The 17454-nt window shown below is 37.7% G+C and overlaps 1 protein-coding gene and 1 long non-coding RNA gene across 2 annotated transcripts in view; one reads left to right on the top strand and one right to left on the bottom strand.

The window, feature by feature from the left end:
• Positions 1-17454, top strand: part of LOC115418290 (ribonucleoprotein PTB-binding 2-like) — a 99134-nt gene that overhangs the window by 26271 nt on the left and 55409 nt on the right. The window lies entirely within an intron of this gene.
• On the bottom strand, positions 899-15831 carry LOC115418496 (uncharacterized). Its single transcript, XR_003935304.1, has 3 exons — positions 15820-15831; positions 7416-7421; positions 899-1004 (listed from the first exon to the last, which is right to left on the bottom strand). It is a non-coding gene; the product is annotated as an uncharacterized LOC115418496 (long non-coding RNA).

Here is a 17454-nt window from a genome sequence, read left to right as displayed (position 1 = left end):
ATTTTTACACCATTGATTGTTAATATCTTCAGTGTAATTTTTGCATTTCACTAATTCATCCCACGGGCCAGATTGGACCCTTTGGCGGGCCGGATTTGGCCCCCGGGCTGCATGTTTGACACTTGTGATGTAAATGAACCTTTTTAGTTTTAATACATTTTTGTAACAGATTACTGTCTTGTCATTCACGTCAGAATACAACTCATATGAGTTTTTTTAAACAAACGGAAGATCACTACACCCTCCGTATAAAAACAATAGAAGGTTAAAACACATCAATACCAACTCAAGTACTCAACTACTTTTAAATACCAAAATAAGTAGCTGAAAATGAAATAATCCTTTATTTTAGCAAATTAATGAGGTGTGAGAGTTGGCATTGGGGTTATATTACCTTGTGTTTCCATCACAAGTGTTGACACCGAAAGAAAAAGCCGATAAGAAAGTATTAAATTCATGGATTGGTGACATTCAGACATCCTGAAAAGATGGATAAACCAGCCTACACTCACCATATTTTCAACAAGAGCCACAGAAAAAAACAACAGTGCAAACAATAAGTGTCATTTTGCTGTCAGAATGTAGGCAGATAGTTTTATTCTGTAGCAACAGAAAGAGGCGAGTTCTGTAAATGTGATGTTTTATTATTCTAAACATCTCCAAATCACCTGCTCTCTTTGTCGCACAAGCTACTGTTTCCACATGCAGTTTCTACATGTTTGATTTAATTATTGCCTCTTTTCTGTTGAATCTCCAAGTCGTATTTGAGAAAACACTTCTCACAGGTAGCACAGATTGACATGTACTATATCAGGGCCTCCAACTCTTCTTACCTGGAGGCTGCTGGAGTTAGAGTCTGGGTCAGGCTGGGCCGCATTTAGTATTCCACAAAAAAAAAGGTTTCTTTACTTTACTTGCAGCTAGTAACATGCACTTTTTGATGAACTCGCCTTCTTTGCAATGCTTTCCAGCTCTAGCAATCATCTCACTCACCATGTAGCTAGCTTCGACTGCTGCTTCATTCTCTCTCCTTGTTTTCTTGAATAAATCTTGTTGCCTCAATAGACATTTTTTAAGGTTGGTGACCTGCTTCTTTCTCCCATCTCTTTGGTATTTTGTAGGGATGCACCGATACCACTTTTTTCCAGATCGAGTACGAGTACTTACATTTGAGTACTTGCCCATACAGAGTACCGATACGAGTACTTAATAATCCCATTCCAGTTCTTAGTTCCTTTGTAAATGTGCTTTATTGTCGTTATCATTAGTCTGACTGGAACAAAGTGCTGCTACTGACATTTAATGTGTTGGAATGAGCGTTTCTGAATTAATCCACCAGGGGGCGCCGCTCTGAATTAACCATACTGGACAAATACCACGAAGAAGAGGAAAGTTTTTTGAGAAGAAGAAGAAGAAAGTCAGTAATAACAAACATGGAGATGACGGAGGCAACACTAATGTGATACTAATATTGCAGCGTTTTCACTGGTAAGGTTTAAAAACTTAGCTTCAGCAGGAAGAGAAAAGAGAAATGAGCGATAAGGTTCGTTTTCACTTCTGTTGTCGGCACAGTCCGCACCGCTTCGTACTCCCGCTGGTATCCTCATTCTGTTTACACATCCGCGAGCAGCTGGTAAACGGATGGAATGTACACAGAGGACGGACAGAACGCTGCATCCGTATCCGTCTGTGTCTTTAACATTACTTGCAGTCAGCGTTACTTTTATTACCGTCATTTATTTTGAAAATCTCCTCACTCTTCACACTCCCCACACATTATTCCTCCTCTTCATACCTGCTGCACTGAACTGTGAATGTCACATGGCCGTAAGTGGTATCGGTGCATTTGTATCGGATGTCTTGTATGAGTACGAGTACACACACTGAGTATCGGAGCTGATGCCGATACTCGTATCGGTATCGGTGCATCCCTAGTATTTTGTATACTCCTTAGCATGTCTAGTTGAGTAATGATGTCAGACGGTGGCACGTTTTGAGAGAGACATGACTGGAACTGGGTGATGGCAGATATTTTCCGTCCACTCGGTGTCTCTCCGGAATATGTTTCAACTAAGTGACTAACGTTCATACTTCCCCAGGTACTTTGCGGTTGGGTAGCTTGACAACCGTTGACAATAAATGCCATCGGAAGCTGTCATGAGATTATAAGTGATAAAAATAAATAAAACTAGAAAATCACTTGGAGAGTGCAGACTTCCATTAAGGCAGATCAGCTCCCCCCCCTGCCATCACCACCACCAAAATTTAATCATTTGTTTCTTGTGCCAGTATCAACATTTCCTGAAAATTTCATCAAAATCCTTCCATAACTTTTTGAGTTATCTTGCTAACAGACAGACGAACAAACAAAAAATCTGTCCCCGATCACCACCAAAATTTAATCATCTGTTCCTTGTGCCAGTATCAACATTTCCTGAAAATTTCGTCCAAATCCATCCATAACTTTTTGAGTTATCTTGCTAACAGACAAACCCCGATGAAAACATAACCTCCGCTGTTCCTTGGCGGAGCTAATAAAAACTGAGCAAAAAGGTGCGTTTCAGAACTACTTGCAGAACTACGCACTAACGCTAAACTTTGATGTCAAGTAGGGGGCCACAAAATATCATCCTGTGGGCCTTAATGGTCTCCTGGGCTGCGAGTTTGAGACCCCCGCACTATATGGACAAAAGTATTGGGACACGTTGAATTCAGGTGTTTCTTTTCTAATGGGTCTGGGATACAAAACAATAATAATGACAAATGTCGCAATATAGTTTTATATTATGATAAATAATATTGCATCTCTTAGCTTTGTTTAAATTCTTATCTTTGCTTCCAAAATGACTCAGAGAGGTTTTTTTTACCCCTCGGCCAACTTCGGGCCGAAGGGGTATTGTAATCGTTTTGTCGTCTGTCTGTCCGTCCATCTGTCCATTCAACAACGTAATTGCATTGTCTGAAAAATACATTGAGATATCTGCACCAAATTTTTACTGTGGATCCATCTTGTCATGGAGCAGAAGCCAATTGAAAATAGGTGACCTCGATGTACTTTTTCAAGGTCAAATGGCGACATGTCCTTTCAATGACGTAATCGCATTTTCTGAAGAATGCACCGTGAGATTTCTGCACCAAATTTACACAAAGACAATCTAATGTAAATTATAGGGCAACTGAATCTTACACTAGATTTAGCCGAGGCGTTTTAAAAGTGTGCAGCTTGTGTTACTTAATTTCTCTCAACATTAATTTTTTTTTTTTCGTTTTTAAATGCTCTATCTTTAAATTTTCAAAATATTTTTCATGCCACGACTGTAAATAAAAATGTTCTACCACAACTAACCAGCTACTTTCTTCACAGCTCACTTAGGAAGAAAAATACCCATTAAACTTTAAGGAAATATTGATATTTATATGTCAAATCGCATGAACGGGACATCTTACAGCTGTCCTAATATTTTTGTCCATATATTTTATAGTCATCACTATATTATGACATTTGTTACTATTGTTTTGTAAAGAAACACCTGAATCCAACGTGTCCCAATACTTTTGTCCGTATAGTGTATTTCACTTTATCTGTGTACAACAACAATTCTCCTTGATTGACATTTGATGGATTTGTACGTTTTCTACAGTCAAACACATAACTCTCGAGTCCCTCTTTTACTTCAACGTACATGTCCTTCTCCCAGCTCTTCATAAACGTCTCTTGTCACTGATAGGTCATGTACCTCCCTTCACAGACAGCTTGTCATGACCTCATCACTCCGTTCAGACGACTGACGCAGCCACTTAAACCCTCCTTCACCCACACAAACACACACAACCTGACAGGCTGCTCCACCGAGTCGTAGCCCTGCCACTGATCAGTCAGCATCTCTGGCCCGGATGACGCCACTTGAGGTCAAAAGCTGTCAGACGCCGCGATAGCTGACGGTGCATGTTTGGTGCCCTGCCCTCACGCAGACACATACGAAGCCTGCTGTAACACAATTAGGAGTGTGTTCATTATGAAGTGTCTGTTCTCTGTCTAATCAGTCAGTATTTGCATTACCAAGCCCACACATCAGAGAATATTGATGTATTGATAGTTTTGTCCTTCCAAATATCTCCCTGTTTTCTTGTGCTTAAGAGTTTTAGATTCATCACTGTAGTCCTGCTTAAGCCTTCAAGGTTTTATGAAACATTCTCAGATTTTAACCGATTGGAGTTTTTCATTCGACCAAGGATTTATAAAAAAACTAGAAGCACTTGGAGAGCGCAGACCTCCGCCAAGGCTGATCAGTGCCCGGACAGACAGACAAACAAACAAACAAACAAACAAACAAACCCTGGCAAAAACATAACCTCCTTGGCGGAGGTAAAAAAAAAGGTTTCCCCAAATACATGTGCATTTAACTAGGCAGAACTAACATTACATTCAAAGGCCAGTAGTCTTCCCATTCCACGTTATTGACCATTTAATACATTATTTTTCTGTCTACTCATTTAACCTTTCATAAATGAATTATAGCCATTTATGATCATTACCTCCGCCAAGGAGGTTATGTTTTTGCCTTTGTTTGTTTGTCTGTCTGTCTGTCTGTTTGTCTGTCTGTTAGTGTGCAACATAACTCAAAAAGTTATGGACAGATTTTGATGAAATTTTCAGGGTTTGTTGGAAATGGGATAAGGAAGAAATGATTAAATTTTGGTGGTGATCAGGGGTGGGGGGGCCCACGGGGGGGCCCATTTCCAACAAACCCTGAAAATTTCATCAAAATCTGTCCATAACTTTTTGAGTTATGTTGCACACTAACGGACAGACAGACAGACAGACAAACAAACAAACCCAGGCAAAAACATAACCTCCTTGGCGTGGAGGGGCCCACGGGGGGGGCCACTGATCAGCCTTGGCGGAGGTCTGCGCTCTCCGAGTGCTTCTAGTGTTAATATTTTGCATTTTTTGGTGAAAATGCGGCATTGTCTTAAAGACCTAGAATACTTTTTCACTTGTTCCACTGGCAGATTTTTTGCTTAATTCAAGATTTTTTTTTTTTTTTGCTTAATTCAAGCAAAAAAATCTACCAATGGAACAAGTGACAATTATCTTGGTAGGATTTCTTGGAATAAAATTTTCAAGATCTATTGTTACCTCCGCCAAGGAGGTTATGTTTTTGCCAGGGTTTGTTTGTCTGTTTGTCTGTCCGTTAGTGTGCAACGTAACTCAAAAAGTTATGAACAGATTTTGATGAAATTTTCAGGGTTTGTTGGAAATGGGATAAGGAAGAAATTATTAAATTTTGGTGGTGATCGGGGGTGGGGGGGGCCCACGGGGGGGGCCACTGATCAGCCTTGGCGGAGGTCTGCGCTCTCCGAGTGCTTCTAGTCTAAAATAAGATCTTATATCTCACTGAAAAGTTACTCTTTAGGTGATTATGTCTTATTTTAAGTGTAATGAGATATTTTGACGAGAAATGAGAAAAATATACTTGATAATATTTTGCATACACTTGATAATATTTAGATTTTTTCAGTGTAAGATTTTGGGTTTTCTTGCATGAACTGCATGTCTGAGACTTCCCCAAAGTGGCTAAATGATACTGAGGTCAGGAGACGGACAATTTGAGATATTTATTACAAAATGCACTTGACACATTTTTATTTTAAAAAAAATTTAATAACATGGTTCATTATGTAATAACAATCTAAATGAATATAATTTCAGAGCAATTTAGAAGAAATTAGTCACAGGAGCTATAGGAAATGTAATCAGAACTTTAACCACACAGTTTAAAGATTAATTTAGCACATTACATTTTCTTGAAAATAAAAATGTGTTAAGTGCATTTTGTAATAAATTTCTCAAATTGTAATAATTTACTACATAATGCGAAAAAATTTACTACATAATGCATTGAGGTAGTTTATTACAAAATGCAGAAGTTTATTACATAATGCGGCTTTATTACAAGATGACGCGACATTCTTGTTACATTTTGAACTTTTATTACATAATGGGAATTTATTACATAATGCGGCTCAACATTCCTTCACATGAATTTCTGATCTTTCTGGTTGTGTTGATATTTTTGTTTACTGTACACGGCCTGCGCTCAGTTTTAAAGCCTCCTGGCATGGGGGTCGCACTCACAATACATCATCAAAACATCACACCTTGATTGCGGAACGAGGTGTTTCTTTTACATAGCATTCCGGAATCATGATTCCACCTTTATTACGGCTCTGTTACTACCTCCGGGGGTGTTACAGAGCCGTGACAGAGGTGGGACCCAAATGATCCCACTATTTTGTTTACACAGACGTCATTCCGGAATAAAGGCGAAATTTTCCCGTAACAGAAGTACTGTGTAAAAGGGGCTAATATTAGTGTTTGAGTTGTGATCATAGGATTAGTTTCCTGTTTCCTAACAAGAAAATGATCCACATCAGCCCATTGAAGAAAACTAATCTGCATGTCTTTTACCAACGTTCTTTTTTATTATTTATTATTTTCACACATAACAAGAAAGCACAATTAGATGTGTTGAACAAACAAATAAAAACAATCCCGCTTCCACCCCCCACCCATATTTGTTTCATTTCTTGGTTGGGGTCGGGTTAGTAAATCATATTCTGTTTTATTTAGAATAGATTAATTAATTGAAGAAGGACATTTTTGTTGAACTGAACACTGCAGAGGGCTGCTTTTTACATGTTATACTTCCACCATATGTGTCATGTCTGTTCTTGCTATGTAACCAATGAAAGGGTCCCAGATCTGATGAAAAATATATAATGTTGACGTTTTATTGTATAATTAATTTTCTCTAAAGGTACAGTTGTAGATAGCTCAGACAACCATCTACCTACTCTTGATCTTTCGTTGTTTCTCCATTAGAGGCCTATTACTCTTTTTGCCAGTAATATACTTAAATCTACAAATACTTGTTAATTTTTTAAACCTTTGAATTACCAGGATATGAACCCAGTGTGAGTAGAATAATCACGTTGTTTATTTAGAAACTATTGGCCTCTTCTCTACAAAATTCCAAATGAAAATGTTGTCACCTTCATTTTTAATTAACAAAGTGCTAATACTCTAACTTTGGATGACTTCAGAAATCAATATATGATGGAAATCCCTTATTCTCTGCCACAGCTTTCATGTGTCTTGGCATTCTCTCCACCAGTCTTTCTCATTGTTGGGTGGTTTATGTAACTCCTGTTGTAATAAAAATCCCAGCAGCTCGGCTTCGTTCGACGACTCATGACCGTCCGTCTTCCTGTCGATCATGTTCTAGAAGTTTTCAATTAGCTTGAGGTCTAGAAACTTGGAGTGGTCCCTTTAATTTTCTCCAGACTTGTATCTGTTGAATTCATTTCTATGACAGGTTGCCATACAAGACTAAAATGTGTTTGTCTCCTACTTTTTTCTGTGATAAATTTTACCTCCTGATTGCCGCTGCACTTTGGTGTGACTCATTTGTCAGGAGTGTATGATTATGTTGTCAAAGAGTGGAATGACAAGTAATAATTCAGTGCCCGTCAACACATTATGATAATAAAAAAAAGTCTTACCCACCTGTCTGTCTAGTCGTCCAGCAGACCAAAAACTTATTGCCAACATTATGCAACATGTTACATTTGTTACCTGCTTTTACATGACTTTTCTCCCTCTTTCCCTCTTTCTCCCATGTACCGATGTATGACACAGTAACTGACATTCACCACCATGAGTAATGCACCACTCTGAAGAATAAAACATAGCAGCTAATAGGTACAGGGCATGCCACTTGGCTACAAAGTCTGTGTTTTGATCCTGTGGAGAACGGCTGATTATTCAGATTCAGTCTAAGAGATAAGCGATACATATAGGGATGGGAATCGTTAAGAATTTAATGATTCTGATTCCATTATTGATATTGCTTATCGATCCGATTCCTTATCGATTCTCATTGGGTGAGGGAATAAAAGAGTACAAACGGGTGTGTTTGCATTAACTTTCTTTTAAATTTCCATGTCTGCACAGAAAATATAACATATACAGTATGTACAAATAATAAGAACAGATGACGCCGGGCCGGTTCGGGGGGGTACAGTGAAAGTGAAACTAAAGACGCTTTACTAATTCCTCTATTGCCGCATTTCTACTACGTGGAACCAGTTCGACTTGGCTCAGCCCATCTCCCGTTGTTGTGCACCTCATTTCCTTTCCCTTCTTACCTTCGGAAACTTGTATTTGAAGAGTTACGACGTTTGTTGCCTGCACTGGAACCGGCCCGGCGTTCACTCTGCTGCTGCATTCACAAGTGCCGCTGAGTAGCGTATCAAATACGTGACATTCCTGTAAATGATTCACATGCTGTGGACAAATGTTTGAGGATATTGGAGGGATTCCACCCTTTAGAAGACATGGAAGCTTTGACAGTGTTCCAAGTAAGTGGACCTGGTGTCGTCGTTTTAGACCATTTCTGCCTCAACGCCATGTTGCCTACGTTGTGACCAGAACAATGCAGCGTACATGTGATGTCATTGCGCATGCGCAATGAAGGCAGAATCGATAAGCAGAATCATTAAGCAGGCAGGCAGCTTGAATTTAGGAAAAAAAATGTTGAATTAAGCAAAAAAAAGTCTTCAATTAAGTAAAAAAAATCTTGAATTAACAACTTCAAATTTTTTTCTTTGTTTCAGTGCAAAGAAATAACATTAAATTATGAAAATATTTACATTTACAAACTATCCTGTAACAAAATGTGAATAAATTGAACAAATATGAACAACCTGAAATGTCTAAAGAAAATTGAGCACAATTTTAACAGTTTTCTGCCTGTTACTAAATGTTTAGTGTCTTTGTAGATCTGATCCACAATGCACATGTAGCAATGATAAGTTGAGGTATAATACTGTTAAATTTGCACTTATTTTTATCAAGAAATTTCAGTTTTTTCAGGTTATTCACATCTTTTTTATTTGAATAGTTTATAAAAGTAAGTATTTTCATAATTTAATGGGGTTTTTTTGCACTAAAACAAAGACAAAAATTTGCAGTTGTCATTATTTTTAGGTTATTATGCTATTATTTTACTGGTCCGGCCCACTGGAGATCAAATCAGGCTGAATGTGGTCCCTGATAGAAAATGAGTTTGAGAGCCCTGATCCACAGATTGAGTTACTAAAATGTTCTATCGTGCTCGTTGTTAGGGATGGGAATCGAGAATTCCCAGTAGCTCAATTCCTTGAAATTGTTTGCCTGCCTGCTTAACGATTCTGCGTATCAATTGCACCTTCGTTGCACATGCATGATGACGTCACACGTACGCTGCATTGTTTTGGTTGAGAACGTCGCCAACATGGCGTTGAGGCACAAACGCTCCAAAGTATGGATATATTTCACACAAAAAGATGTGAACTTGTAACACTTGCAAAGCTTCCATTTCTTCAAAGGGGGAAATCCCTCCAATATGCTCAAACATTTGTCCACACAGCATGCGATTCATTTACAGGAATGTCATGTGTTTGATACGCTACTTAGCGACGCATGTGAATCTAGCGGCAGAGCAAACACTAGGGTGTCATCTGGGCCTGGTTCTAGGGGGGGCAACAAATGTCCTGCCCCCTCAAATAAAAGTTTCAGAAGGTAGGGAAAAGGAAAATGAAATGGAAAACAGTGGGAAACATAGAGGAATTAGTAAAGTGTCTTAACCTCCTAAGATGCAGGAAATGTCAGCAAAGTATAAGCTTTTTTTGTTTTTATTAAATAAGTGCCTATATTGGAAACAACATGATGCAACAGTTTTTTCAGGTGCATTTTTTAAAATTTTGATGGTATGTCCTTTGTGGTGGACAGTTTTCTTTTTTTTGTATAAAGTTGTGAAACTCTTGTCCACAAATGTGGAAAGAAAACCCATAGCTGGGTCTGAGGAGGTTAAGTTTCACTTTCGCTTTGTGCAGCTGTATGGTGTGACCAAACCACCCGTCACCGGCATGTGCCCCCTTAACATTCCTGAGTGCCGCCTCATATAGGGTCAAAACATGGTATTCGAAATCTCTCTGACGGTACATTTTAGAGACAATTTGGCAGATTAGTGTTGCTAAATGACCCACATTTTTTTTATTTTAAAGTCATTTTTGCTTTAGTTGGACCATAAGGGATTATCCAAAACAAGGAGCTACTTTATATTGAAATAAATATTGGAATGCAATGAAAGTTCGCTTTCTGACGGGACATTATTGGGTTTTGACCCTGTAGTGCTATGTGGAACTGGGCTCGGCCTCATCTGTTATTATTTGTGCATACTGTATGTTATATTTTCTGTGCAGAGATGGAAATATAAAATATAGTTAACGAAAACAAACCCATTTGTACTCTTTCATTCCCTCGCCCAATGAGAATCGATAAGAAAATCAATAAGGCATCGGATCAGAATAGTTAAATTCTTATCTATTCCCTTTCCTACTCTTTGTCTTCAAGTATCAAACTTGCCCCAAAGTGGCACTTCAGTGAATTTTGTCGAGTTCTAAGTGTTCTGACTTTTTCCACCGTGGATGAAACACATGGCAGTTTGTATTTTTGCAAAGGGATCCACACAGACATGATGACAGAACCGACAGCTGGTAAAGACACGACTCGCATACAGTACAGCAGTTGCATGCCGTTTGTGCAGATCAGGATTTAAATACGGATAAATAAGGATCAGATCAGGGATTGAATATTTCATATAGTCTGAGTGACGTGGATAAAAAAACTGAGTAGACCCGCGCAGCATTTGGATCATTACTCATGTATGTGCTCACAAAGTTTATGATCGTTGGAATATCATTTCCATGCAAGCTAATATGAGGCCAGTTTAACCCTTTCATGCACAACGTTACTCCAATACGCTCACTTTACTGTAAATGCTGCTCAAGTTTCTCCACTGTGGGTTAAATGAAGTCTTATTTTATCCTAATATATTGTTTAATGAATCCAGATAATGTGGCTACAAAGAAATTCTCTAATAAGCTACAGTTTAGGGAATAGTGTATTTACAGTTTAATCAAGTCGAGTCGAGTCAAGCCAATACCACATAGTAGAAATACGGCATTCGTGACTCACATGGCAAAATTTCTGTACTTTTCTTCCGGAAGCATTTTACTTGTAGACCAGTGCTATTGATGCATGCAATCCACTACCATGAATAACAGTGTATTTTGCTAAAATAATAAGATATTGACGAAAAATCCAATTGTATAGGTTTTATGTCAAATAATACCGGTAATCAATTAACAATCCATGCATCAAAGGGTTACTGTATAATTTCCGTATACGCACTTTTACTTCAGTTGTATTTTTCATATTCAGACTCAAATAAAGCTTTGCAAGTTCTTATTTGTCTTTTCTCGCTCATATCCTCCATCAGCCTCTCTCCCTCCCCCTTTGTCAGTCACTTAATCAATCACTGGTGTTTTTCTCCTCCGCTCCACTCCTCTCTCCATCCCCTCATCCCTCCCACTCCCTCTTGCCTCTTCCATCCGTCCCTATATTCATCCGTCCGTCCGTCCATCCGCCTCTGAAGTGGTAGAGTGGTTCGGGTCATTTCCATACAGTTTGCTTAATGTATGCTGATGATAATAGCCTATCGACCTACTCCTCCACACATACGTCTATTTTTCCTCTCCGGCTCCCTCCATCTATCTATCCTCCGTTCAGACCGGAGGGAGCAGCAGACAAATGAGAGGAGGGAGGAAGGGAAGCAGGGGTGGAGGAGGGAAGGGAGGAAGAGGAGGGCCACTTGATTGAGCGTTGACGTTAGCGGGCATCAGTGCAAAGACGGAGAAAACACAAGTCCATTTTTCTGCTCTGCATTACACTCTTTTTTTTGTCGTTAAACCTGATGTCTGACATTATTCAGCATGATTATTATGAACCAAAAAAATGCTGTTTAATTGTCAAAAATCTGTTAAAGTAAAAAAAGGCTTAGAATTAATTCTAATTAGCCATTCTAAATCAAGACTTTTCTCACAATAAATAAAAAAAAAACTCAAACTAGTGACATCCTCAAAATGAAAATGAAAAAGAAAGCAAGTTGCACACAAGGGTAAACTTAAAAAAAAAAAAAAAAACAACCTGAGGGACTTAAAAAAGAGTAAAAACTAATGAAAATTTCACAACTGTAATAACCCTGTGAGGCATTCACATCAAACACTGTCTCACTGTGATTTCCAAACAGGCGCAACAGGAAATATTATTGATAATTTAATCCACGCTTTGAATTCGCTGCAGCCTCTTTGATGCTTCCTCTGTGTCGGTGCAGCTGGAGTTAAATGTTTCCTCTTCTCTTTTGCAAATAAGGAGTTTCCTGTTGTCGCTGCAAAGTTTTTTTCATGGTATATTTCATGCGCAGTATCATCAAACTACCTGTTGTTGCCGGTTGATCTCTCCCCCTCCAGTACACCCCCCCACCCCCACCTCCCCGTTCTGAACTTTATAAATGCCATGAGCCTTACGAGTATGTCTGTCTGTGATTCTGCATGTGTTTCGGTCCTTTTCTGTATCACCCTGTGGGGGTTTATTGCTCCCCCAGAAGGATTTGTCACTTGCAGCTTGTATTTGTTCAGGGAGTCCCTTGAGGGCAGACTCTGACGGTTTTTTCTTTTGTACTTTACAGACTACTACTAAAAATACACTATTACTGCAATATCTGAGAGGTTTACTCAATATATGGACAGAGGGGTGATGGAGTTAGCATCGCTGGGCTAAGTGTGCTTACAGGGTGGGGAAGCAAAATTTACAATGAACATTTAGTTGTTTTTTCTCAATTGTTTTGTAACCAAACATATATTGATGTCATAATCATACCTAACACTATTATCCATACCGTTTCAGAAACTTTTGCCCATATGAATAATCAGGAAAGCAAACGTCAAAGAGTGTGTGATTTGCTGAATGCACTCGTCACACCAAAGGAGATTTCAAAAATAGTTGGAGTGTCCATAAAGACTGTTTATAATGGAAAGATGAGAATGACTATGAGCAAAACTATTACGAGAAAGTCTGGAAGATACTATTAAAGAAGAATGGGAGAAGTTGTCACCCGAATATTTGAGGAACACTCGCGCAAGTTTCAGGAAGCGTGTGAAGGCAGTTATTGAGAAAGGAGGACACATAGAATAAAAACATTTTCTATTATGTCAATTTTCTTGTGGCAAATAAATTCTCATGACTTTCAATAAACTAATTGGTCATACACTGTCTTTCAATCCCTGCCTCAAAATATTGTAAATTTTGCTTCCCCACCCTGTACTGTGCAGGACTGAGCAAATAAACGTAATGCTAACTCTCCACCATTATGAAAACTCAAAATCATATAATAGGACAGTTGTATTGATTAGGGATGTAATGATATGAAAATTTTATATCACGGTTATTGTGACCAAAATTATCATGGTTATCATTATTTTTGTGGTATTATTGAAATTGTACTCAAAATTTTCAAAAAGTACTTATACACACACAGGGAAATAATTTAACGAAGTTGTATTTAAAAAAAATGCACAATGCACTTTCTCTTAGCAGAAACATTCAAATATTAACCCTTAGGGGCCTGAGCCTGTTTTGGCTGTTTTTAAGTACTTTTGATTTTGCCTTTATATACTATATAAAGAAATATTTTTTATACCCATGTTTGGTGTCTTCTTTTCCAGCACAATTTCATCTATATCATCTGCTTATTATTTTTTCACTTTAACCTACTATATCAACACAAAAGGCCAGAAAACACAAAAAAATATAAAATCCGATTTGAAAAATTTATATACTTGATTGCATAAATAACACAAAGATGCTTAATGAACCTTTTCAAAGACTTTAAAAGTGAATATTGGTTCCAAATATTAGGTATATAAAATGAAAATTGTAATAAATTAAAACTATATTCAAATATTTGACATAAAAGCATAGCTTCACATAGGGTTTTTTCCCCTAAAAGTGCGATAATCAAACACAGGTATCATAATTAGAATTCAAACGGTAATGCTAACCGTCTGCAATTTTACCGTGGTTTATCGTTATACCGGTAATCGATACATCCCTAGTATTTATGTGATTTTAATTTGTGATTAAAGGTAGACTGATTACCACATGCTTGTGTGTTTAAGTGCAGTTGCTGTTGGAATCTGTTGTGCTGTAAGTTGAGTGTTTTTTGACATTAGCTAACTCTAATTAAAGTGATACTTAACACATCAACATGGTTTTTTGGTTCTCATTAGGTAGAGTGGGTTGTCCATTAACTGAAGGGTTGGCGGTTTGAATCCCGCTCTGTCCTAGTCATGTGCTGTTGTGTCCTTGGGCAAGACACTTCACCCTCTTTGCCTCCAGTGCTGCTACTCACACTGGTGTTTGAATGCGTGTGAATGTTCGGCGGTGGTTTGAGGGGCTGTAGGTGCGAATTGGCAGCCACACTTCTGTCAGCGACATGTGTAGTTTACCACCCTGTATTTTAAAAATAAATATTTACTGAGATAAAAGAGAAAACACTTTTGAGATAAAACACATTTTTATATTTTTTTAATATTATTTTTTATACAAAAATCTGCATGTAACACGATAAAAGGACACAAAAATGACATGCTACTATTTTTTTTAAAGATCTGTTTAGTCTCTCATAGGAACATTTTGGGAATTTAGCTAATTATGCAAGGCAGAGTGTTTCATAAAAATGGCTGCCGTTGCAAAATCAGTCGCGATTTATTTGTGTTCAAATGGGCAGGTTGCACATGTAACGCCAGTGGACACGATGCATTGCACACGAAACCTGGAATGAGACTGAGATTCATGAAAAACCACTAGGATCATCAAATTTAACAGTGTCTTTATTTATAGCGGTATATTAGACCATTTCAAACGATATTTTCAAGATCAAATGCACTGACACCTAGGTAGCTTTTCATGTCCCAATTTTGGTCCTATTTTTGGCCCCGATATTTGATTAAAAATTCATAAATTTTGGGGTGGCTCATAGCAAGAGGATAATTTTTTTTTTTATTTTTTTTTTGCATTTATCTGAAGTCATCATTAGATACATTTTGGATGGAAATATGTCCAAATTTCACTTTTGTTGGGTACCAAAATTAACCCAATTTCATAGAAACACCTATTTACAAATATACCGTACACATTATGAAGAGTATTAGAATTTATTTGGCATAAATAACTAGAATTGTATACAAAGTCTCTCAAAAAGTGAAAAATAATGTGAAAATAGTGATGGAGAAATGATGTTTCCACCTGCTTGAACCATCACCGTTTTGCGAAATGATTGCAGTTAGTTCAAGTAATTGCGATACGACGATTATGGTGTAATTATGACAGACTTATATAGTAGCATCTGAGGTACATTGACACCATACACTAGACTGTTAAACTTTTTCATGGCAGACGATTTGACAGTAATGACTTTCTAGAAGATAGATATAAGCAAGAATAAGTTGAATAAAAAAACAGATGATACATTTTAGGCAAGTTTATCATGAGTCATAGTTCCTTTTCTGCAGCTCAATGGCCAAGGCGAATTCTGCTCCAGTCACTTGAAAACAGTACTTGAAAACAGTTGTAGATCTCCTGCTGCAACTGTGATAGGTCTCTTTAGTCACAGCCGCTGCATTTCACAACATCCATTAGGGAACTCTGGGATCTGTCCAAAAACAACTCAGCACCTCCTTAAAGTGCTGAAACTAGTGTAAATGTGCACATCAGACTTTTCCCAAAGAGCTCCACACAGCAACAGTAGGTGATATTTTAATTATCGCTCTCACCTTGAGCTGTTGTTAAAGTCTGTAATTGATGAACTTCACCTTTGTTTGTTTCTGCAGACGGAAAGATCCTAATTAGATCTTAATGATGTGAACGAAACCTCAGCTACGCTTATCAATCAAACACCCCCTCAAACAATGGAAATATCTTAAAAAAGGGGACATAAAACTCAGAATATTTACATAGAATTCAGGCATTACCAAGAGCAGCTCGAGTGGTCTGTTTTAACCATTAGCCATTAGCTTTTAGACATCGTCATTATCCAGTATCATCCATTAGTTTTAAGCTCTTAGCCTACTTGCATTATTTAGCTTCTCCTCACACACTGGAAATGACTGAACCGTCAGCCTTCACTGAAGTAATGTTACTGGTCAGCAAATGTTCTGGCTGTGAAAGATCTGTGTATTGGCAAGCAACCACAAAGAAATACCCCATATATTTTGCATGTTAAAGTGCTTGATGTTACCGTTAATTGGACTGAATATGTTTTCTGTTCGTTTACAGGGGCTATATATAGTATTTCTACCTCCAAATATTAAAATATTGATCTCAAATTATCATGGGTAGGGTATGAGTGTATGAGTGTGAAAATAAAGAACTATGGCATATGACTAAAGATAAGTAAAGGTGAATTTTACTTTATGCCTGTTTTTTTTTTTTTTCTTTCTTTTGTTTGTGGTGTTTATTTCCAGCTGCTGGATAACAAAACATAATGAGTGAAGGTAAAGTGTTTGTATTCTTAAAGGGTCTGTATGTACTATTTTCCTTCCAAATGTCAGAAAATGACCTGAAATTATCACTAAAGTGTTCACAATAAAGAGAAGTTATGACACATATGCTACTGTGACCATGCTGTGAGAATAAAGGCATTTTAATGCTTAAAGAGAGTGCCTTGGAATTTTCTTCCTGTTTGTCATCTACTTTATGAATCACTTTTTCCAAAGAGCACCTCAAACAAACTTTTTTTTTTGGGGGGGGGGTCCTAGAAGCATTCCTTCCCATGATTTTCTGTGTTGGATTGTGCAGATATGAGCTGAACTTATTGCCACCGATTAGCCAGGGGATTTATGTGACCACTAGAGGAAGTAGTGCAGTGTTTTTCAACTTTGGGGTCGCCTGGAATTCAAATGGGGTCACCTGAAATTTCTAGTAATTGATAAAAAAAAAAAAAAAAAACTTACTATTAAAAATTATATGGTGTGTTGAGAGAGACAATCCCAATACATAAAAGACATGACAACCTGTGTGTCTGAAACTGCAGCACTGTGGTTCTGTTTATCTTTCAAATGTTCATTGTGGTCAGTTTCAGATGCTGTAGCTCTTTCATAATTCATAGTTTGAGTTCTTGTTTGTTCAGTATTAATTATCAGCCTTATAAATCCAAGCTGGACTGACTGTACATATCCTGACCAAGGAAAATAAAATTCTCCCTTTGTGCAGTAATCTACACCTAGCTTTTCTGCCTCCGTCCATAATAATATACATTATATAGACTAAATGTCGTCTAAAATTAATGTTTATTTGCAACATAGTATAGCAAACTATTACATGATCGAAAAGAAATTAATTCTAGCAACAAAAAAAATTTTTAAAAATGTCTGTTTTGAATGTTTGCGGTCATCAGAAATCTGTGATGTTAAAATGGGGTCACCAGCCAAAAAAGGTTGGGAACCACT

Source organism: Sphaeramia orbicularis, chromosome 4 (genome assembly GCF_902148855.1).
Source record: "Sphaeramia orbicularis chromosome 4, fSphaOr1.1, whole genome shotgun sequence".
Lineage (NCBI taxonomy): Eukaryota > Metazoa > Chordata > Actinopteri > Kurtiformes > Apogonidae > Sphaeramia > Sphaeramia orbicularis.
The sequence above is the reverse complement of the archived record's forward strand: the minus strand, read 5'-3'. Positions and strand labels throughout refer to the sequence as shown.